This window comes from Hippopotamus amphibius, chromosome 8, assembly GCF_030028045.1.
Source record: "Hippopotamus amphibius kiboko isolate mHipAmp2 chromosome 8, mHipAmp2.hap2, whole genome shotgun sequence".
NCBI lineage: Eukaryota > Metazoa > Chordata > Mammalia > Artiodactyla > Hippopotamidae > Hippopotamus > Hippopotamus amphibius.
The window spans coordinates 99,007,825-99,033,332 of NC_080193.1; the positions used below are offsets into that span (position 1 = coordinate 99,007,825).

General features: G+C 37.2%; 1 non-coding gene across 1 annotated transcript; it reads right to left on the bottom strand.

The window, feature by feature from the left end:
* Positions 1-10,194: 10,194 nt before the first annotated feature.
* Positions 10,195-10,266, bottom strand: TRNAR-UCU (transfer RNA arginine (anticodon UCU)). The gene has a single exon. It is a non-coding gene; the product is annotated as a tRNA-Arg (tRNA).
* Positions 10,267-25,508: the final 15,242 nt, after the last annotated feature.

A 25,508-nucleotide genomic window follows, 5' to 3' on the forward strand; every position in this document is an offset into this window, starting at 1 on the left:
TGTTTATTTTTTACATAATGCTATATTGATATATAGCAAGAAATTGAATAAAGTCTGAAAACTTGACTTAGACATTTATTACTCAAAAAAAGAATTGATGTGAATCTTTTAAAATTAAGTTTTTAGACACGTTTTCCCAATTCCTTCTGTTAACTTTGTGTTGAAACTTCTTAGATGTCCACAGAACACTTTCTAAGCTAGCAGGAAAATATCTCACATTGTCTTGATAGACACTGGCATTATAAAAATGTCTGATTATTTGCTCATGGGTACATCACAGTTTACATTTTAAAAATCAGCTTCCACCTGAAATAATCAGTGTCTTTTCAGTGAAAGCACAACACAGTAATTATATTCCATTTGCATCTACAGATTCATTCATTATTAACAACTTTATGATTTTACATATTGATCAGCATCTTACTGAAGCCAGGAAATTTTTTTTATTACAAGCCAAGTAAATAGCTGAAAGATGTCTACAGGTAATTCTTGATAAGTGGTGACACACGGTATCATGGAAACACTGAACTGAAACCCGAAGACCTGGTATCTAGACTATGTGCCATCCAGGTCCCATGTTCAGAACCAGGTCCCATGTACTCACTGACCCAGCTGAATGATAGAAATTACCCTCAGTCAAAAGGTTATGCTTCCTCCCAGGGTCAACCTATGTACAATGACTCATGTACCTAGACCTCTTGACTCAATCCAGACATCTCTGAAGGTCCATCCCCACTTTAGAGTTTCCTGCCAAAATCTGCCTATGATTCAGCTGCATCACAATTTGACCTCTCTCTCCTCAGTCCTGCTTTCCTCATTCCCAAGAGCAAGCTCTAATAAATCACTGGCAACAGAATCGTCATCTCAGAGTCTGTTTCTATGGTAACCAGACTTGTATCACTAATTTTCTCAACTAGCCCTGTAACCATAGTAAAATCACTTAATCACACCTCCCTCTGTAATTGAAGAAGACTTACTGAGCTTGGAACCACCGGAAATTTCCAGTGCCACACTGAACAGTGTTCTGCACTGGCAGAGACCTGGCCTTGGGACTCACCTGCTCTGACCAAGTTCATACATTTTCCAATCTATCCCTTTGCATCCCATCCCTTTTAAATGGCAAGGAGGGGAAATTCTGTATCACTACCTGATACTATCTTTAAGGTCCATCAATTCCAAAGGAGCCTATGGCCTTCCACTGGATAGAAAATGTCCTGGGATGGGGGTAGCTTAGGCTGATCAGGATCTACATGGGTTTACTCTAACAGACTCACGTGCCAGAAAGCCTCTTAGTCCCAGGCAAACCTGATCACCAGAACATGGCTCCATATATCCCCTGGTCCTTGGATTTGCACCGTTAGTCATCATCTTGGTGACTCTGGCTGCTTGACTGTACACAAGACAGAATGTAAGTCCCAACCCACAAGTCTAGGTCAGATCTCCTGCTGTACACATTCATGGCCTTCTCTATTTTTCCTTTGTTAGACTTATCACAACTGTACTTCTTAGTTACGCAACTATTTGTCTAATTTTTGTCTCCTCAACTAGATTGCAAGTGCCAGATAGACCCATGTGCCTTGTTCATGGTTGCATCCTTAGTGCTTAGCAGAGAGCCTGGCACACAAGCAATGATTCATATATATTTGTTGGATAAATTAATGAAGTGGAAAGGAAGCAGATGTGTAACACCTGGGACCCACTTAGAGGGTGAAAGACTAAAAGAGGATAAAGTGCAGGTTACTAAGAGTGAAAGTAGATAAATAGGGAGTGAAAGAATGTGTGGGCATTCAGCCTTGTACCATGTTTTCACTTTCGTGTGTCATACCACTATATTACTGAACTGTTGTCAAACATTTGGTTAATTCCAACACTCAGATTTGACATATATTCATAATTTTCTATCAGATCAAGTACACTGTGCCTGGAATATAGTAGACCTTCAATTTTAAAAAAATAAGTGTTGTCTGAATGAATGAGCTGTATCAGTATTTGAGGGTCACGGTTTCAAATAAATTCCCTGACAAGGAGATTTTAAGCACTTTATCTAGAAGAAACCCTAGCAGATATTTGGTCAAATCTTCCAATTTCTCTCTCAAGACAACTACATATCACATTTTGGCTCCCTGAAAGTAGTATTATCTGCAGATTTCTAGTTTCTTCTAACTGGCTACTACTAGAATAAAGCAAGCCCTTTCATAGAACTTGAAGACACACTGAAATTCTCCTTTTGTATATCTTCATGACCATAATAAAAATTCTTATAGTATAACTCCCCATCCACACAACAGCTTTTTTTTAAATAAATTTATTTATTTATTTATTTATTTATTTATTTATTTATTTATTTATTGGCTGTGTTGGGTCTTCGTCGCTGTACACGGGCTTTTTCTAGTTGCAACAAGCAAGGGCTACTCTTCGTTGTGGTGCGCAGGCTTCTCTTGTTGTGGAGCATGGGCTCTAGGCGCGTGGGCTTCAGTAGTCGTGACACGTGAGCTCAACAGTTGTGGCTCACAGACCCTAGAGCCCAGGCTCAGTAGTTGTGGCACTTAGTGCCTTGGTGCTCTGTGGCATGTGGGATCTTCCTGGCCCAGGGATCAAAACCATGTCCCCTGCATTGGCAGATGGATTCTTAACCACTGTACCACCAGGGAAGTCCCACACACAACAGCTTTTCAATCTTATTGATGCTTTACCTGAAACTGGCCTGACTTGAAAGATAGGCTTAAAAAAAATACAGAAACTTCGGTGTTCTGTGAAGTTACTAATCAATTAATGTTATCCACCTCAAACAACAATTCATAGAAACAGAATTCACATTGAAAATGCCATCCTTTTAGATTCCAGTATAATGATAATTAATTTTGGAACATGAAAATGGATTTTGCCAACATGAGATACCAGAATTGATTTCTGCCCTGTTCTTTGCTCCTATAAGTGACTTTTATCTTTGGACCACTTAGAGATCTGCAGAAGCTGAACAGCTTCATTTGTCAAGCTGAGAGATTATTTTTATCTCATCAATCTATTTCATACCATACAAATATTTATAAAATATTTATAAAAGTTTATTGATGAGTTCACTGCTGTAGCTTGTAATATAAACCATATGAACCAAGTATTATAAATAAATAAGCAAACAAGCCAGATAAACAGATAGTTGGTAGATTAAACAAGTCAAAGCTTCTTTGTCTCACACCTAACTTCACTGAAAAGTTGTGAAGTTTGCAGCCCCCTACCTCTGCTATCAAGGCTCCTTAGCTGAGATAATGGGGGGCTTAAAGCTCCTAGCAGTATCGCATTCAGGAAAAGATGCTCTAAGACAGCAGTTCTCACAGCATGACCCATGGACCACTGGGAATCTGGGAGACCCTTTCAGGTGGTCATGAGATAAAAAATTAATTTTATAATATTACTAAGATATTATTTGAGGGTTTTGCCCCACTATGTTAACATTTCTATTGCTAGCACAAAACAATAGTGATTGAAAGTGCTGGCACCTAAGTACATATGAAGATTGTGGCCCCAAACTGTGCTAGTGGTCGTTACATTCTTTACCAAAATGTACTTATTGGGGGAAAAAAAAACAGTTTCATTTAAGAACACCCTAAGGACTTCCTAAGGTGGCGCAGTGGTTAAGAATCTGCCTGTCAATGCAGGGGACACAGGATCGATCCCTGCTCCAGGAAGATCTCACATGCCATGGAGCAACTAAGCCCGTGCACCACAACTATTGAGCCCATGTGCCACAACTACTGAAGCCCACACACCTAGAGCCCATGCTCCACAACAAGAGAAGACACTGCAATAAGAAGCCTGCGCACCGAAATGAAGAGTAGCCCCCACTTTCCACAACTAGGGAAAGCCCGTGTGCAGCAACAAAGACACAAAACACAGCCAATAAATAAGTAAATAAATACATTTATAAAAAAAACTGCTTATCAAAAAAAAAAGAATGCCCTAGATGAATCAGTAAAAATTATTAATTTTATTATATCTGGGCAGTTAGGTACATGTCTTTTAAATACTCTGTAAGATGAAAATGTAAGTACATGAAGAACTCCTGTGTATTACACCTGAAACTCATGTGATATTATAAATCAACTATACCTCAATAAAAAAATAAAATTAAAAAGATGTACTATGTACTAAAGTAAAATAGTCTCTAGGAAGAACATTTGTGCAGCTGATTTGCAAACTGGACTTTTTCCTGTAACTCCATTTTATTTGAAAAAACAAACGAGCAAGTTATGCTAATTCAGATTTGGATATTTGACAGATATTTTATTGAAAATAAACAAAATGAACGTTTGACTTCAAGGAAAACAACTGACAATATTGTTGCCAATAATAAAACGAAAGCTTTCAAGTGAAAATTAGGATTTTAGAAAACTGTATCCAACACTGTGAATTTAACAGTTTACCAATAGTTAAAGACCTTTCTGATGAAATTGCTAGTAATATAAATAATTTTTTAATATTGTATAATGAAATGTGTCAAATTTGAAATATCTGCATATTTCAGTGAAATGGCATTTTCCAAATAACCAATACATGGTATGTTACAAAATCATGCATAGGTAAAAGATTCATTCAAAATGCAAAGCAGACCAATGGATTTTAATGTAACAAAATATAAAATGACTGTTGGTATGATTTTAGATTCCACTTTGCAAATATCCTTTAAGAAACTACCACTTGTCAAGTTTTGGGTAATTTCAAAGACAAATATCCACAATTACCTGACAAGGCTATTAAAATACTCCTCTTTTATTCCAATTTACGTCTATGTGAGGCCAAATATTTTCCATAGTTCAACCAAAGCCACAGATTGAGTCCAGAAGGAGATATGAAAATCCAACTGTCTTCTGTTAAATGAAACACTAAAAAAAATTTGAAATTTTGTAAAACAATGCTACTCTTCTCACTAATTTTTTTGTTTTGGAAAATATAGTTATATTTCATTAAAATATATTATTTATGTTAATATGTAGTAGAATTATTATTGTTATTTTAATTAAATAAGTAAATATTTTAAACTGCTCTTCAGTTTTCACTTCTGGTATAATAAATCTCAACAGCTATAAAACCCATAAAAACAAAAGCTATCTGGGATCCTCAGTAATTTTTAAGAGGAGAAGGAGGTCCTGAGTCCAAAAAGTTTGAGAACCACTGCTCAACAATGCTGAAATTCTTATTTGCTTCAGCCAGTTTGAGTTGTTTTTTTGCCACTTGCAACTATAGTCAGAATTGATATAGAGGAAAAGGAAAGAAGTTAAGTTTCAAGTTTGGCATCACATCAATGCAGAGATAAAGAATCAGCTTCAATATTTAGAACAAAGAACAAAAATTCAGCCAATGCAGAATATAGGAGGCAGATGACTGAAAATTCAAGCCTTCTTCACATTCCCTACTTACTTATTTCTGTAGAAATATTGAGGATACTCAGACATGTAATTGGGACTTATTCAATATACTAAGATGAAGGATGATTCAAACTGATATTAGGTAATGTAAGTTTCTAATAGGAAAAGTTCTCCTATAGCAATTTGATTTCAAGAATTTGTACCTAAATGTCCATCACTGGTGAATGGATAAGCAAAAGTGGTATATCCATACAATGGAATGTTATTTGGCCATAAAGAGGAATGAGGTACTGATGCCTGCTGCAAGGATGAACCTTGAAAACATGACACTAAGCGAAAGAAGTCAGGTCAAAAGGCCACACGTTGTAAGATTTCACTTACATGAAAGGTTCAGAACAGGCAAATCTATTAGCGACATAAAGTAGATGAGTGATTACTAAGGACTGGGGTAAAGGGAACTGGGGAGTTGCTGCTAACAGGTAAGGGTTTCTTTTGGGGGCGATGAAAATGTTCTGAAATTCGATAGTAGTAAAGGTCGTACAACTTTATGACTCTACTAGAAAATCACTCAATAATACATTTTTAAAGGGGAAGTTCTATGGTATGTGAATTATATCTCAATAAAAAAATTACATTAAAAATGAAATTATAAACCCAGTTTTATAATTTATAAACATCAGTTTCCTGTGGCTGCTATAACAAACAACCACAAACTTGTGGCTTAAAACATCAGAAATTTATTCTCTTTTTTTTGCAATTTAATGAAATTGTTTTATTTTATTTAAAAAATTTGTTTTCTAAATTACCATAAGCAAAGTTAAAATACAAACTGGGGGAAAAAATTTACTTCTCATATTGTGAGTGAAAAATTAACATTCCCCGAAACATAATGATAAGCTCCTAGAAACTGCTAAAAATATCAACAAGCCAGTAGGAAAGTGAAGCGAGGACACAGAGTTCCTGGCCCTTCAACAATCCTAGGGGCCCAAAGTCTGAAACCAAGGTGCCAGTAGGGTTGTAGTCCCTTTGAGAATTCTAGGGGAGAATTCATTCCTTGTGTCTTCCAGCTTTGATGACTGCTGGTATTCCTTGGTGACATTACTCCAATCTCTGCCTCTGTCTTCACATCACCTTCCCCTGTGTGTGTGTGTGTGTGTGTGTGTGTGTGTGTGATCTTCCCCTCTCTAACAAGGACACTTGTGATGGCATTTACGATCTGCCTGGATTATCTCATCTCAAAATCCTTGACTTAACCATATCTGCAAAGACTCTTTTATTCCAAATCAGGTTCCTGGAATTCACAAGTTTCTGGGATTAGGAGGTGGACATATCTTAGCGAGTCATTATCAACTGACCACACCTGGGTTTATATATAAATATCTGATGTAGTATGGCAGCTGTAGATATGTGCCACTTGGATCTGCCAACCAGCACAAGGAGTGAAGTTAGGTGACAGCCTCCAGCAAAACACCTTCAGGATTTGCCACACTGCCTGGCAGACCCAAGCCAATGACTAAGCATGGCAGGTGTGCAAGGGGCTGGTCATCTCCCAACATGGGACCACCTCTAGCAGCTGTCCTTATGCCAGAGCCCTCCATTGAGCTGAATGAGATTTAGCCCTTCCTATTTAATTCATCTCCCTTCTCCCTCTTTTTTACCTGCCCTGTTTACCTGTTCCCTCTCCCTTTATATCTCACAGAATAACTCCCTTGAATCTCTTTCATTGCCAACTTGGACTTGACATCTTCTTGATGTCGGGTTTTGATCTGGAGGATCAAAACTCAGTCAGTTGATCTTGAGAGTGGTCCAAGACAGCAGATGGCAAATTGAATTTTTGGGACTAGGTTACTCACTGCCCAGCTGCAAATGGGGACCCCATACCCCAGCAGCATGGATAGTCCCTGGCACAAGCTGGCAGCCTAGTCACTATAGATTTACCAGTGCTGACACAGGAGAGTGCTCTGATGGAGGAGTCTTCTCTGGCCAGTGCAATAATTCAGGCGTTTGAGAGTGAAAAATGCACACAAGGACAATGGAATTGGCTGGTTATTATTAAGGGATATGAAGGGGTAATGAGAAACTGAAGGCAGTTAACACTTTAAAACTAAGCCTGTGAGTCAAAGGACCTGACAGCTTACAAAAAAGATGTATCTCCTGCAGTTAGAGCACGGACCCAGCTGTGCAGCAAGTTCATTGTAGCCAAACTTCAAGAGTGTTGTGCTAAGATCAGGGGTCTGGCTAGAAAATATGGGACCCTAAAGTACGGGATAAGAATGGATTCCCCTCAAAGCCTTTGGCTCTGTAGACTACCCTGAATCCTCAGAGACTGCAGAGGCTACCTACCCCTCTTTATGAAGACTTAGGAGTTCCTCCATGAGGCTCTATTCTGAGTTAGCACTTCCCCTATGAGAAAGACACTGCAGAGACTTCTCCCCTGCAAGCCAACCAGCGCCCCATCTCAGAAGCTGTCCCCACCTCCTCACTTGGCTGATCAATAACTAGGGTGAAATCCCAGCATAGCAAAACTGGACATGTTGGAAATAATAAGGGAAGAAGAAATTATACCCTAAACGCCTGCAAGGATTAGCTAGGATATACTAGTAGAAGCCAAAGGACTGGATTTTGGAGTATGCTTGATCAAATCCTGTACAAGCAAGAGTTTACTGACTTAGGGACACTGTCTTAGAACACAAGATTTAACACCCTGGCAAGGACCCAAAGGGATGAGAAAAACTCACTGGTAGGGTGGCTTTAAAAACCTGGAGAAAGCAATGACCCAAGCTAAGTGAATTTGAAATGCATGAGTCACCCTGGCAGGCAGTGGAAAAAATCATTTAAAGTCTCAGGGAACTGGACATGCTGGGATGCATACATATATGTGGGGCCAGAAGATCAGTCAGAGACTAATATTCCACAGGAGAACCTAGAGGACACACCATTCACAAAGGCCATTAAAAATGCAGTGGGGAGGACACAGAGTGCACATTGAACTCAGAATGATTGTAAACAAGTCACATGGCTGAGCCTAGACTCAAAGACAGGAGAAACTTTCTATATACAGTTTTTAGAACAAAGTCTGAATTGTGTTTTTATCCAGAGAATCTCAATTGCACATACTCAATATACAATTAAATTCCTGGATGTATAACTGACAAGACATGCAATATTCTCATGGCAGGAGACCAAATTTTGATAATTATTTGTTTTGAAACATATATAATTACTCAGTAAGTTTAATCTGTTCATTTATATTTTAATAAAAATTTACAAAACTAAAAAAAAAATGCAGTGGGGAGAGGGGCACCAATGTCACTAAGAAATTCAGTGTCATCCTCCTCTGCAGATTAGGGCTGACCATAGGAAACCTTGTCACAGAGAGTGGCTCAGAAATAGCAATGGTGATAATGGGTTTTTGGTTGTTGTTTTTTTTTTTTTTTTTTTGATAATGGGTTTTTGAAATAGTATTATAATTGTTTTTTTCCTCAATGGAATTGCCTTTAACAATATGACAGCACAGAAGTTAGCCTCAGCTTTTTATTATAGACCAATTTAAGAAAGAGCCATATGTTAAATCTCTGCTGCACTTTTTTGGTAGAGCAACTAATTACAAAACCAGTTTAGTCTACATTAGGAAAAGGACTTATTAAAAAATCCACAGAGGCTCTGTTCCAACAGTTTATTTCTAGGAACTTATCCCAAGAAAATAACCATGAATGTTCAAAAATCTTTATCCACAAGAATACTAGTTTCAGAGTTTTTATGCTTGCAAAATTAAACTGCAAACCATCTAATATATGACAATCGAGAATTATCTAAATAAACATTTCTATCCATGCAATGGAATACTGCACAGTCATTAAAAACTATGTTGTTCAAAATATGGCAAGAAAAGATGATCACAGTATAGTTAGAGGGGGAAAACTAGTCACAAAACAATACTCTATACACTATTTACAGAATCATCCCATTAAAATGTATCTGGAAGCATATACACCAAAATACCAAAACTGTGTTATTTCTGGATGATGAGATTATGGATCATTTTAATCTCCTCAGTTTGCTTGTCCATAGCTTCAAATTTTTCCACAACAAATGGGGAAATTTATTTTACCCGTTACGTTAAATTTCTTAAAGTTGTGCTTTCCTTTTTGTTTTTGGTAAAGAAAAGTCACGAAACATCTCCGACTTGAACATTAATAAGTAAATTCATCAAATGACTTCTAGATAGTTGAAATTCTAGAGATAAATATTTTGATGGCCACAGCTCTTTCCCTCGTAGCATTCTACCTGTAAGGGGTGAAAGTGTCTTGTGCCCCCTAGTAACTTGCCTAAAGGAAAATTATTACCCAAACACCAGGTCCCCAGAAGCCTCTGGTAAGGATGCAGAACAGGCACTCGGACAGCTGCTGAGGAATACAATGCTCCTTCAACATTTATTGATTATTGATTGATTATAATGTCTAACCTCTCTATGTCACAATTTTCTCCCATATTAGAGGTCTTTCCCTCTCCTAGCCTACCTCTCCCAGTTAAGAAAAAACACACATATGAACACATACACATGCACACACAAACACACTCTTAGGATCCTGCAATAGCAAGTTATTAGAGAAGACTTTGTAAGGAAATTCAAGGAAGGAAGGAAGGAAGGAAAAAACCCTCTTCTGCATAATAACAAGTCAAAAACTGCATGGGAATTGACAAAGAGATTAAGTCTTCTGGAATCCCATTGCTACGTATTTGAATTTTAATATATAATATTTATATATTTTATATGTGTACAATTTTTTAAATTTTTTTTTGGCGCACTGTGCAGCATGTGGGATCTTAGTTCCCAGACCAGGGATTGAACCCGTGCCCCTGCAGTAGAAGTGCAGCGTCTTAACCACTGGACCACCAGGGAAATATATAATTTTTTTCAAGGCCAATCATAAAGAAAAGAAAAAGCATGCTGCAACTCCACGTGTACACCCCTCAGTGAATTTTCCCCTCTCCATCCTCACGATCTTCTACTCAACTTTCAAAATTGGAATAAAACAAAAAAGATTCACACACCACACCAAAGTTTTGAAAATTAAAATGTATTTAGGAGAAATAACCAAGATCTGGACTTCAAAGCATATGAGTTGAATCCTGCACAGAAGGGGAGGCACAGCCAGGTGAGGGAGAGGCACGCCACATATCTGGGTTGAGAGGACTCCCCCTCTAGATCAGCTCCCTGTAAAGGTCACAGCAGCAGAAAGGCCAGCCCTGGCTGCCAGATTCAACTGGTAAAGACACACTAGCCCTTTTTAGATTTAGGCAGTTTACTGTTTACATTGGAAGCAAAAGAGTAACCAAAACTCCAGCTCCTTGTTCCACACAGCAAAAAGGATGACCTGCCCAAAAATAGAGGCCAGAAGATTTTGACAAAAGCTGTGAGACATTCCATTGCTACGGACCGAATTCTAAACTGTAGCTGAATGGTTTTGGAGTCTGCAGCTCCATTCCAAAGTGGCATGACAGAAAACGTCATACATCACTTGTACCCCGAGGCAATGAAAAATTCAAGAGTGATGGCCTTGGATTAGCTCATCACAGACCTTCCTTCCACTCGTGTTCTGGGAGAATAATAAGGTGTTTGACCAGGATTCAGATTAGCTCTGGCTCAGGTCTTTGCCTGCATGACCTATATAGATAACGTGTAAGGTTGCTAGAGTACCATGTGGAGTTGTTCCCCTACAAGCTCCACATAAGTTCTATCACGATGAATCTTATGTAAAGACTCAAACTTTCGGAGTTCTGTGCATGCTCATTTGTATAAGACAGAGAGAAACCAACCACTTAACCAAACATACTCAGTAGGGGGAACCAAGGATGCCCAGAATTTCCTGGCCTAGAGATCATCTGATTGTTAACCTGCAAACAGTATGCTAACCAAACCAATTTTACTAATGGTCTTTCCTACCTCCAAGATAAGGAATTAGTGACTGGATTATAGGGGTAATGATACACATCCTAGGCTATTTAAGATGATATATATAAATATAGCAGAGTGCATGATACAGAGCAGATGCTCATCAAATGATCATTCCTTTCATTAATTTGTTCATAATTTATTCATTCAATACACACTTTTTGAAAAGTTACTATCAGCCAGATATTAAGTCAGATGCTAGACAGGTATTGATGAATAAAGTAGACAAGAGTCAATTCTCATGAATTCTCCAAGCTAGTGAGGAAGACAGGCACACAAAATAATAAATACACATTTACAAATTATGTATGCTACGTGCTAAACAGGAAAACTATGTATTACACTAGACATATTGAGAGATACAAAAGTGTAATTTACGTGATAACCATTACGTCTCTAAGGAGCCTACATAACCTACTAAGGAGGACAATATCAATAAGCTTTTTTTTTATTTTTTTTATTTTTTACAATAAACTGCATATATTTAGAGTGTACAATTTGGTATTCCAATCGCCCAATTCATTCCCCCCCAACCCTCCCCGCTTTCCCCACTTGGTGTCCATATGTTTGTTCTCTACAACTCTGTCTCTATTTCTGCCTTGCAAACCAGTTCATTTGTACCATTTTTCTATAGTCCACATATATGTGTTAATATACGATATTTGTTTTTCTCTTTCTGACTCACTTCACTCTGTATGACAGTCTCTAGGTCCATCCATGTCTCTAAAAATGTCCCAGTTTCCTTGCTTCTTACAGCTGAGTAATATTCCATTATGTATGTACCACATCTTCTTTATCCATTCATCTGTTGATGGACATTTAGGTTGCTTCCATGTCCTGGCTATTGTAAATAGTACTGCAATGAACATTGGAGTGCATGTGTCTTTTTGAATGATGGTGTTCTCTGGGTATATGCCCAGCAGCGGGATTGCTGGGTCATATGGTAGTTCTATTTTTAGTTTTGCAAGGAACCTCCATACTGTTTTTCATAGTGGCTGTATCAATTTACATTCCCACCAGCAATGCAAGAGCGACCCTTTTTCTCCACAACCTCTCCAGCATTTACTGTTTGTAGATTTTCTGATGATGCCCATTCTCACTGGTGTGAGGTGATACCTCATTGTAGTTTGATTTGCATTTCTCTAATAATTAGTGAGGTGGAGCAGTTTTTCATGTGCCTCTCGGCCATCCATATGTCTTCTTTGGAGAAATGCCTATTTAGGTCTTCTGCCCATTTTTGGATTGGGTTGTTTGTTTTCTTGATATTGAGCTGGATAAACTGTTTATATATTTTGGAGACTTATCCTTTGTCTGTCAATTCGTTTGCAAATATTTTCTCCCATTCTGAGGGTTGTCTTTTCATCTTGCTTATACTTTCCTTTGCTGTGCAGAAGCTTTGAAGTTTCATTAGGTCCCACTTATTTATTTTTGTTTTTATTTCCATTATTCAAGGGGGTGAATCAGAAAAGATCTTGCTGTTATTTACGTCGAAGAGTGTTCTTCCTATGTTTTCCTCTGGGAGTTTTATAGTGTCTGGCCTTACATTTAGGTCTTTTATCCATTTTGAATTTATTTTTGTGTATGGTGTTAAGGAAGTGTTCTAATTTCATTCTTTGACATGTAGCTGTCCAGTTTTCCCAGCACCACTTATTGAAGAGGCTGCCTTTTCTCCATTGTATATCCTTACCTCCTTTGTCATAGATTAGTTGACCGTAGTATATCTCTGGGCTTTCTATCCTGTTCCATTGATCTATATTTCTGTTTTTGTGCCAGTATCATACTGTCTTGATCACTGTAGCCTTGTAGTATAGCCTGAAGTCAGGAAGCCTGATTCTACCAACTCTGTCTTTCCTTCTCAAGATTGCTTTGGCGATTCGGGGTCTTTTGCATTTCCATACAAATTGTAAAATTTCTTGTTCTAGTTCTGTGAAAAATGCCATTGGTAATTTTATCGGGATAGCATTGAACCTGTAAATTGTTTTTGGTAATATAGTCATTTTCACAATGTTGATTCTTCCAGTCCAAGAACATGGTATATCCCTCCATCTGTTTGTGTTTTATAGTTTTCTGAGTACAGGTCTTTTACCTCCTTGGTTAGGTTTATTCCTAGGTATTTTATTCTTTTTGTTGCAATGGTGAATGGGATTGTTTCCTTAATTTCCCTTTCTGATCTTTCATTGTCAGTGTATAGAAATGCAAGAGATTTCTGTGTGTTAATTTTGTATCCTGCAACTTTACCAAATTCATTGATTAGCTCAAGTAGTTTTCTAGTGGCATCTTTAGGATTTTCTATGTATAGTATCATATCATCTGCAAACAGTGACTGTTTTACTTCTTCTTTTCTGATTTGGATTCCTTTTATTTCTTTTTCTTCTCTGATTGCTGTGGCAAGGACTTCCAAAACTATGTTGAATAGTAGTGGCGAGAGTGGACAACCTTGTCTTCTTGTTCCTGATCTTAGAGGGAATGCTTGCAGTTTTTCACCATTGAGAAGGATCTTTGCTGTGGTTTTGTCATATATGGCCTTTATTATGTTGAGGTAGGTTCCCTCTATGCCCACCTTCTGGAGAGTTTTTATCATAAATGGGTGTTGAATTTGGTCAAAAGCTTTTTCTGCATCTATTGAGATGATCATGTGGTTTTTATCCTTCAATTTGTTAATATGGTGTATCACATTGATTGATTTGTGTATATTGAAGAATCCTTGCATTCCAGGGATAAGCCCCACTTGATCATGGTGTATGATCCTTTTAAAGTGTTGTTGGATTCTGTTGGCTAGTATTTTGTAGAGGATTTTTGCATCTAAATTCATCAGTGATATTGGTCTGCAGTTTTCTTTTTTTGTAGTATCTATGTCTGGTTTTGGTATCAGGGTGATGGTGGCTTCATAAAATGAGTTTGGGAGTGTTCCTTCCTCTGCAATTTTTTGGAAGAGTTTGAGAAGGATGGGTATTAGCTCTTCTCTAAATGTTTGATAAAATTCACCTGTGAATCCATATGGTCCTGGACTTTGTTTTGTTGGGAGATTTTTAATCACAGTTTCAATTTCATTACCTGTGATTTGTCTGTTCATATTTTCTATTTCTTCCTGATTCAGTCTTGGAAAGTTATACCTTTCTAAGAATCTGGCCATTTCATCCAGGTTGTCCATTTGATTGGCATATAGTTGCTTGTAGTAATCTCTTATGGTGCTTTTTATTTCTGCGGTGTCCATTGTAACTTCTCCTGTTTCCTTTCTAATTTTATTGATTTGAGTCCTCTCCCTCTTTTCCTTGATGAGTCTTGCTAGAGGTTTATCAACTTTATCTTCTCAAAGAACCAGCTTTTAGTTTTATTGATTTTTGCTATTGTTTTCTTTGTCTCTATTTCATTTATTTCTCCTCTGATCTTTATGATTTCTCTCCATCTACTCACTTTGGGTTTTGTTTGCTCTTCTTTCTCTAGTTCCTTTAGGTGTAAGGTTAGATTGTTTATTTGGGATTTTTCTTGTTTCTTGAGGTAGGATTGTATCGCTATAAACTTCCCTCTTAGAACTGCCCTTGCTGCATCCCATAGGTTTTGGATTGTTGTGTATTCATTGTCATTTGTCTCTGGGTATTTTTTGATTTCCTCTTTGATTTCTTCAGTGATCTCTTGGTTATTTAGTAGCATATTGTTTAGCCTCCATGTGTTTGTGTTTTTTACAGTTTTTTTCCTGTAATTGATTTCTAATCTCATAGTGTTGTGGTCAGAAAAGATGCTTGATATGATTTCAGTTTTCCTGAATTTACCAAGGCTTGATTTATGACCCAAAATGTGATCTATTCTGGAGAATGTTCCATGTGCACTTGAGAAGAATGTGTAATCTGCTGTTTTTGGATATAATGTTCTATAGATATCTATTAAATCAAGCTGATTTGTTGTGTCCTTTAAAGCTTGTGTTTCCTTATTAATTTTCTGTCTGGATGATCGGTCCATTGGTGTAAGTGGGGTGTTAAAGTCTCCCACTATGATTGTGTTACTGTCCATTTCCTCTTTCATAGTTGTTAGCATTTGCCTTATGTTTGGAGGTGCTCCTATATTGGGTGCATATATATTTATAATTGTTATCTCTTCTTCTTGGATTGATCCCTCAATCTTTATGTAGTGTCCTTTCTTGTCTCTTGTAACATTTTTTATTTTAAAGTCTATTTTATCTTATATGAGTATCGCTACTCCAGCTTTCTTTTGATTTCCATTTGAAGGGACTATTTTTTTTCCATCCCCTCACTTGCATTCTGTATGTGTCCCTAAGTCTGAAGTGGGTCTCTTGGAGACAGCATATATATGGGTCTTGTTTTTGTATCCATTCAGCCAGTCTGTATCTTTTGGTTGGTGCATTTAGTCCATTTACATTCAAGGTCATTACCGATATGTATGTTCCTATTACCATTTTCTTAATTGTTTTGTTTTTGTTTTTGTAGGTCCTTTTCTTCTCTTATGTTTCCTGCTTAGAGAAGTTCCTTTAGCATTTGTTGTAGGGCTGGTTTGGTGGTGCTGAATTCTCTTAGCTGTTGCTTGTCTGTAAAGCTTTTGATTTCTCCATCGAATCTGAATGAGATCCTTGCTGGGTAGAGTATTCTTGGTTGTAAATTTTTCCCTGTCATCACTTTAAATATATCGTGCCACTCCCTTCAGGCTTGCAGAGTTTCTGCTGAGAAATCAGCTGTTAACCTGATGGGAGTTCCCTTGTATGTTATTTGTCGTTTTTCCCTTGTTGCTTTTAATAACTTTTCTCTCTTTAATTTTTGTCAGCTTGACTACTATATGTCTTGGCATGTTTCTCCTTGGGTTTATCCTGCCTGGGACTCTCTGCACTTCCTGGACTTGAGTAGCTATTTCCTTTCCCATGTTAGGGAAGTTTTCAACTATAATCTCTTCCAATATTTTCTTGGGTCCTTTCTCTCTCTCTTCTCCTTCTGGGACCCCTATAATGCGAATGTTGGTGCATTTAATGTTGTCCCAGAGGTCTCTTAGGCTGTCTTCAGTTCTTTTCATTCCTTTTTCTTTATTCTTTTCTGCATCAGTGATTATCACCATTCTGTCTTCCAGGTCACTTGTTCGCCCTTCTGCCTCAGTTAATCTGCTATTGGTTCCTTCTAGTGTATTTTTCATTTCAGTTATTGTGTTGTATACCTCTGTTTGTTTGTTCTTTAATTCTTCCAGGTCTTTGGTAAACTTTCCTTGCAACTTTTCAATCTTTGCATCCAATCTTTTTTCAAAGTCCTGGATCATCTTCACCATCATTATTCTGAATTCTTTTTCTGGAAGGATGCCTGTCTCCTCTTCATTGAGTTGTTTTTCTGGGTTTTTAACCTGTCCCTTCATCTGGTACAACGTCTTTTGCCTTTTCATTTTCTCTTTCTGTGGCCGTGATTTTCAGTTCCACAAGATGAAATACTGCTGATACTGCTTGATTCTGCTGTCTGCCCTTTTGTGGAGGAAGCTGTCTAGGAGGCTCATGGGTGCTTCCTGATGGGAGGGGCTGATGGTGGGTTGGGCTGGGTGGGTGGAGCTCAGTGACACTTTAATCTGCTTGTCTGCCAATGGGTGGGGCTGTGTTCCCACCCTGGTGGTCTTTTGGCCTGAGGCAACCCAGCACTGGAGCTTACAGTCTATTTGGTGGGGCTAATGGTGGACTCTGGAAGGGCTCACGCCAATGAGCACTTCTCAGAACCCCTGCTGCCAGTGCCCCTGTCTCCTCGGTGAGCCACAGCTGCCCCCCACCTCTGCAGGCAACCCTCCAACACCAGCAGGTGGGTCTGGTTCAGTCTCCTATGGGGTAACTGCTCCTTTCCCCTGAGTCCTGGTGAGCACACTTTTTTGTGTGCCCTCCAAGAGTGGAGTCTCCGTTTCCCCCAGTCCTGTGCAGGTCCTGCAATCAAATCCCGCTGGCTTTCAAAGTCTGTTTTTCTGGGGATTCCTCCTCCCATTGCTGGACCCCCAGGTTAGGAAGCCTGACATGGGGCTCAGGACCCTCAGGACTTCCATGGTATAACTGTTCTCCAGTTTGTGAGTCACCCACCCAGCATTTATGGGATTTGATTTTAACGCGATTGTGCCCCTCCTACTGTCTCATTGTGACTTCTTCTTTGTCTCTGGATGTGGGGTGGGTTTTTTTGGTGAGTTCCAGTGTCTTTCTGTCCATGGTTGTTCAGCAGTTAGTTGTAATTCCGATGCTCTTGCAAGAGGGAGTGAGCGCACGTCCTCCTACTCCACCATCTTGATTCTGCCCCTCTCAATAACCTTTTAAAAAAATATATATGAAAAACTCTTCAACTCCAGAATTTCTCTTTGGTTCTTTTTTCCAGTTTCTCTTTATTAATATTGTCTATCTGGTGAAACATTGTTTTCATACTTTAATTCTTTAGACATGGTTTCCTTTGGCTTTTTATATTTACATATATAAATATTAATTTCTATATTTATATTATAGATTGCATATCTATATTAAATAAAATGACTGACAAAGTCTTTGTCTAGTAAGTCCAACATTTTGGTCCCCTCAGGGACTGTTTCTATACACTGTTGTTTTTGTTTTTCCTAGGAATGGGTCATACTTTCCTTTTTTTAATAAATATTTTTAAAAATTTTATTGAAAACTGCACACTTTTTTTTCTTTACTTAAGCCATAGAAATTAATTTTCTCACACATCTGGAGGCTGGAGCACCAAGATCTAGGTGCTGGCAGGACTGGCTTTTGGTGAGATCACTCTCCCTGGCTAGCAGACACCTGCTTTCTAACTGTGTCCTCACATGACCTTTTCCTTTGTGAGAACACATTTCAGGTGTCTCTTCTGCTTTTGATAAGGGCATCAATGTTATTGGATTAGGGCTACACCCTTATGACCTTGTTTAGCCTTAATTACCTCCTTAACAGCCGTATCTCTAAACAAAGTCACATTGGGGGTAGGGTATCAACATATGGATTTTGGGGGAACACAATTCAGCCCATTTATACTTACATCCCAATTTGAAAACTGGACATTTTAGATAATATAATGTGATAACTCTGGAAATCAGACTTCCCCCACTCCCCTGGTCTGTTGTTATTCCTGTTTTATTGTTGTTGCTGCAACTGTTTGTTAGTTTAGTGACCTTCCTGGACTAATTTTATAAATTCTTCATTCTCTGTAGTTGTGTAGCCACTGAGCTCTCTGATTGATTAGCTTAGTGGTCAGCTAATGATTGGTCATAGACATCCTTAACTGCCTTGGACCATTAAGTATTCCGGGCCTTTTGCTGAGAAGCTCTGTGTGAAGGTATGTTGGTACATGTCCTTGACACACAGGCAGTTTTCATCTCTGTCTTAGCTGTCACTTGCTGCTTGCACAGGGTCTCTAATTAGCCAGAGGTGAGAGACTGGGGCCTCTTGAGTCTTTCCCAGGCATGCACACAGCCTTTCACTTGTAGAGACTTTTAGATCCCCAAGACTGTATCAAAGTTTTTTAAAACCCCAGTGGACACCTTATTCCCCAGATCTGTCTTTTAAGTTTTGGCCAGGCTCTTGTTTGCCCCCAACTGGTACCACAGCTTTGTGATGTTATACAATTGTACTGGTTGTTTTTGACAGATACCCTGCGTATGGGACTTTTCCATAGATTAAACTCAAAGTCAGCACAAAAAAAAATAACAAAAATAAGCAGTTCTAAGAGGGTGATTTATAGTGATAAAGCCTACCTCAGGAAATAAGAAGAATCTCAAATAAACAACTTACTTTTGCACCTAAAAGAACAAGAAAAAGAAGAACTAACAAAACCTAAAGTTAGTCAAAGGAAAGAAATCATAAATATCAGAGGAGAAATAAATGAAATAGAGCCTACAACAACATTAGAAAATATCAATAAAACTAAGAGCTAGTTCTTTGGAAAGATAAACAAAATTGATAAACCTTTAGCCAGCCTCATCAAGAAGAAAAGAAAGAAGGCCCAAATCAATAAAATCAGAAATAAAAAAAAGAGAAATTACAACCGACACCACAGAAATACAAAAGATCATAAGAGATTACTACAAACAACTATATGCCCATAAAATTGACAACCAAGAAGAAATGGACAAATTCCTAGAAATGTACAACCTCCCAAGACTGAACCAGGAAGAAACAGAAAATATGAGCAGACCAATTACCAGTAATGAAATTGAATCAGTAATTTTAAAACTCCCAACAAACAAAAGTCCAAACTAGACAGCTTCACAGGTAAATTCTACCAAACATTTAGAGAACAGTTAATACCCTTCCTTCTCACACTAGTCCAAAAAATTGCAGAGGAAGGAACATTTGCAAACACATTCTATGAGACCAGCATCACCCTCATACCAAAACCAAAGAAAAATATTACGAGAGAGAGAGAGAGAGAGAGAGAGAGAGAGAGAGAGAGAAGGAAGGAAGGAAGGAAGGAAGGAAGGAAGGAAGGAAGGAAAGGAAGAAGAAAGAAAGAAAGAAAGAAAGAAAGAAAGAAAGAAAGAAAGAAAGAAAGAAAGAAAGAAAGAAAGAAAGAAAGAAAGAAAGAAAGAAAATGACAGGCCTATATAACTGATGAACATAGACACAAAAATCCTCAACAGAATATTAGCAAATCAAATCCAACAATACTTTAAAAGGATCATACACCATGATAAAGTGGGATTTATCCTAGGGATGCAAGGATGGTTCAACATTCTCAAATGAATCAAAGTGAAACACCACATTAACAAAGTGAAGAATAAAAACCATATAATCATCTTAATAGATGCAGAAAAAGTTTTTGACAAAATTCAACATCCATTTATGATAAAAATTCTCCACAACATAGGTATAGTGGGAATATACCTCATAAAGGCCATATGACAAGCCCACAGCTAACAACACACTCAATGGTGAAGAGCTGAAAGCATTTCCTCTAAGATCAGGAACAAGACAAGAATGCCGACTCTCACCACTTTTATTCAACATAGTAGTGGAAGCCCAAGCCACAGCAATCAGAGAAGAAAAAGAAATAAAAGGAATCCAAAATGGAAAGGAAGAAATAAAACCATCACTGTTTGCAGATGATATGATACTATACATAGAAAATTCTAAAGAGGCAACCAAAAAACTACTAAAGTTCATCTATGAATTCAGTAAAGTTGCAGGATACAAGACACTAATAACAAACTATCAGAAAGAGAAATTAAGGAAACAACCCCTTTTACAATTGCATCAAAAAGAATAAAATACCTAGGAATAAATCTACCAAAGGAGGTAAAAGATCTCTACTCTGACAACTAAAAGAAACTGATGCAAAAAATTGAAGAGGGCACAAACAGATGGAAAAATATACTATGTTCTTGGATTGGAAGAGATAATATTGTCAAAGTGATGGTAACACCCAAGGCAATCTACAGAGTCAATACAATCCATATCCAAATACCAATAGCATTCTCACAGAACTAGAACAAATAATTTTAACATTTGTATAGAAAGACAAACGCCCCAGATAGCCAAAACAATCTTGAGAAAAAAGAACAGAACTGAAGGTATAAACTTCCCAGACTTCACTATACTATAAAGCTACAGTAATCAAAACAGCTTGGTATTGGCACAAAAACAGATGCAATAGATGAATGGAACAGAATAGGGAGCTGGAGATAAACCCGCGTACCTATGGCCAGTTAATCTATGACAAAGGAAGCAAGAATATACAATGGAGAAAAGACAGTCTCTTCAACAAGTGGTGCTGGGAAAACTGGGCAGCCACATGTAAAACAGTGAGATTAGAACATTCCCTCACACCATATATAAAAATAAACTCAAAATGGTTTAAAGATCTAAATATAAGACTTGAAAACATAAAACTTCTAGAAGAGAACACAGGCAGGACACTCTGTGACATAAATCACAGCAATATTCTCTTGGTTCTGTCTCCCAAGGCAAAAGAAATAAAAGCAAAAAAACAAATGGGACCTAATAAAACTTACAAGCTTTTGCACAGCAAAGGAAACCACTGATAAAATGAAAAGACAACCTACTGAAAGGGAGAAAATATTTGCAAATGTGACCAATAAAGGGTTAATACTCAAAATATATAAATATCAATAGCTCATACAACTCAAATATCAAAAAAGCAAGCAACCCAATCAGAAAATGGGCAGATGGCATGAATAGACATTTGTCCAAAGAAGACATACAGATGGCTAACGCACACTAAAAGAAGCTCAACATTACTAATTATTAGAGAAATGCAAATCAAAACCACAATGAAATATTACCTCACACCTGTCAAAATGGATATCACCAAAATGTCCACAAATAATAAATGTTGGAGAGGATGTAGAGAAAAGGGAACCCTTATACACTGTTGGTGGGAATATAAATTGGTGCAGCCACTATGGAAAACAGTACAGAGGTCCCTCAAAAAACTAAAAACAGAACTATCTTATGATCCAGTGATTCCAATCTGGGCATATATTTGAAGAAAATGAAAACACTAATTCAAAAAGATATGTGCACCTCAATTTTCATAGCAGCACTATTTACAACAGCCAAGACATAGAAGCAAACTAAATGTCCATTGACAGAGGAATGGATAAAGAAGTGGTATACACACACACACACGCACAAGTGCTTCACACACATACACACACACACGCACACACCAGCTTCATTAAAAACTATAAGTACTGCTCAGCAATTTAAAAAAGAACAAAATACCGATACATGCTACATGAATGACCCTCAAAAACATGATCAGAAATGAAAAAAGTCAGACATAAAAGACAACATATTACATGACGCCATTTATATGAAATGTCCAGAAAAGGCTAAACTATAAAGACAGACAGGAGATTAGGGGTGGCCTGGGACTGGGGATGCGAATGGGAATAGGGATTATCTGTAATCCCCATTTGATTACAGCAAACAAATCATTCGTAATCCCAAAATTGAGGCTCTATGCCTTAATCTTCTCATCTGCTATTTAGTCACAATTATAGTGACTAGCCCAAAAGGGCTCTTGAAGATCAAATGAGAGAATACAGGCCAAAAGCCTAGAACAATGCATAGTACTTAGTGAGGGATCAACATGTACACGTACACATCTAGCTTAAAAATTCGGAAAATAAAATGCATGTAAAGAAGCAACAGGAATGGACTTCCCTGGTGGCCTAAGGTTTAGGATTCTGGGCTTTCACTGTGGGGGCCTGGGTTCAATACCTGGTCAGGGAAGATCCTGCAAGCTGCGTGGTATGGCCAAAATATAAAAATAAAAAACATGGATGTAATCAATTATAAACATAGAAAAAAGTACAAGTTCATACTTTAAAGGTTCAGCAACACTATAATTCATCCTACACAACTCCTTAGTCAAGGTAAATAGTTTAAAATACTTTGGGAGAACTTTTTAAATATGTATTGTACAATCAAGTATAAGGAGAACAAAGGAAACATTAAATATACTACTATTTCTCTAATACTTATAGTCTCAATGAAGTATAAGGAAATGTTGAGACTCTTCCTCAGCCTCTCATCTTCTTAAGTTGACATTTTGATGTGCAATTTCCTAATTACATGATTTTTCACATTTTTCCACATTTTTTTCTATACATAAAAGTCCTTTATTGAAAATGGTCTTCTATCTTGCATTTTTACTCAATTAACTTTTTATATAAAGAGAAGTCTGTTATTCATCTTAACAATATAATCCTGGACCAAAAACTCTAGAAGTCAATACCGCTGAGGCCAAAGGCACTGACCTCACTGACATAGATACACTCTTCCATGTTTTCTCATTCTTTAAAACATACACTATGGTATTGGAGGCATCAAAGTTCTCTCTTCTAGTAGGTGTCAAATAATGATATAGATACTGCCTCTTGAACTCAGTCCTGTTCACTGACTCTTTCAATACAGGTATACAAAGTGAAAAGTTGCTAACCCACCACCCCACCAAAGAAACAGTTGTTTAATTTTAATCTTTTGAAATTACTTTATTGAACACAACCTGCATATCTCTGGTTAAACTATTTTCTCACCATCATCAACATTTATATTCCCCTATTTATTATCTCTAGGACCGTTTAGAAAATTAACTTGTTTCATTAATCTATGATTCCTCAAGTATTCCCAGATAAAGACCCTAACATGAAGAGAAAGTAGAGGCAAATTTCAATATCTGATAAATTTTATCTCAATAACTTCGAAAACAAATTTACTCTTCAAATTGCATTATAAAAAATACATTATTCTTCACATTAGTTTTACAGGGAAATATATAATTATTTGAATATTTAAATATAGTTTCTCTTTAGCAAAATAACTGTCACTCAGAGCCCTAGTTACACAAAAAATTTAAATGCACAAATCCAAAACACACTTTACACAGTATTACCTACATACTGCACGATTTGGAACAATTATAATAAACATCTATGCAAGATACTGAACAAGGACAAGATTAATAAAATATTCGCTGTGGTTATAATTTGATTTTTCACTATTAAAAGAATTTAATGCATACTTGAATATGCAAAAAAAATCCAATTTTTTATCTAATATGCAAATTAAGCCAAAACGAATTTTCACAAAAGGGCACTCTTGTATCCTACCAAATTCTGAAAGTTATTCACTACTTATTTAATTTCAATTATAACTTTTACAATTTCAAGTTTTCAAGTCTGTCTAAAATAATAACGATTACAGGAATTTAGTAAACATTTCCCAAATGTTTAAACAAAATCCTCATGGGAATTCCCAGGTGGTACAGTGGACCACTCACCCTCCCAAAGCAAGGGGCCCGGGTTTGATCCCTGATCAGAGAAGTAGATCCCACATGCATGCCACAACTAAGAGTTCACATGCTGCAACTAAGGAGCCCACTTGCTGCAACTAAGACCTGGTGAACCCAAATAAACATATAAATAAATATATTTAAAAAAATCATCAGGACTATTTTATACTTTGATATAAATTTTAGATACAAATCTTCTCCTCTTCAAAAAAATGGTACTTAGTAGAGTTTTCAATATAAAAAAGGTAGTAAATTTTTTCAACTTCAGGTTTTTGATTACTTGAATTATAAAAACTATCCTCTCTGCATGATGTAATCACAATAGATATGATACATCATAATTACATAGTACATTTTTTCCATATGATCCCTTGCTTTTAAACTGACACTAAAAGCTTGCAGAATGCCTACCAACAGTACTCAAGGGAACTATGTCTATTTCATAGGGAAAAAAAGACACCAATGCCCACAAATAGAATATTTTTATGAATTACCTGTTTGTTTATTTCCTAATCAGTAGGACAATTTTCTTTCTAAATTAAAATTGGAGGATTATTTTAAACTGGTGGTTTACAGTGATATTTTAAGAACAGAAATTAAAATATTTGTATATGAGGCAAAGTTGAAGTTGCTTTGCAACTAAAAAATGTAAACATTTGTCCTTTTTTTCAACATAATTAGTTTTAAATTTAGAAGTAAAGAAATTACAACATAAAACCATAATGTACCCACAGGTTAAATAATGGCCCCTGAAATAAACCTACATTTAGAAACCAATTGTTAAAAAAAAACAAAACAGAAACCAGTTGTTACACTGTACTTAATTTGTGTGTGTGTATGTGTAGTATGGTACTCTTTATTTTGAAATTTTATGTGTAAAATTATAGAACAATCAAGAAATAACTTCTCTTTCTCCTTCATATAATAAAGGCTCCAATAAAGTACTTTTTATACCAGTTTATTCTTCAGAAATAAATCACTACTATAATTGACTATCTACTAAGAAATAAAAATATTTGAACTTTAAAAAGTACTGAGCCTTTCTTGAGCAACAGAATTTGTTTTTATTTATTTATTTATTTACTAACTTATTTATTTATGGCTGTGTTGGGTCTTTGTTGCTGTGCGCGGGATTCCTCTAGTTGCCGCTAGCTGGGGCTACACTTCATTGTGGTGCTCAGGCTTCTCTTGTTGCAAAGCACAGGCTCTAGGCACGCGCGGGCTTCAGTAGTTGTGGCACAAGGGCTTCAATAGTTGTGGCACAAGGGCTTCAGTAGTTGTGACTTGTGGGCTCTGGGACGCATGCTCAGTAGTTGTGGCGCACGGGCTCAGTTTCTCCCTGGCATGTGGAATCTTCCTGGATCAATGCAACTCATGCTCCCTGCATTGGCAGGTGGAATCTTAACCACTGCACCACCAGGGAAGTCC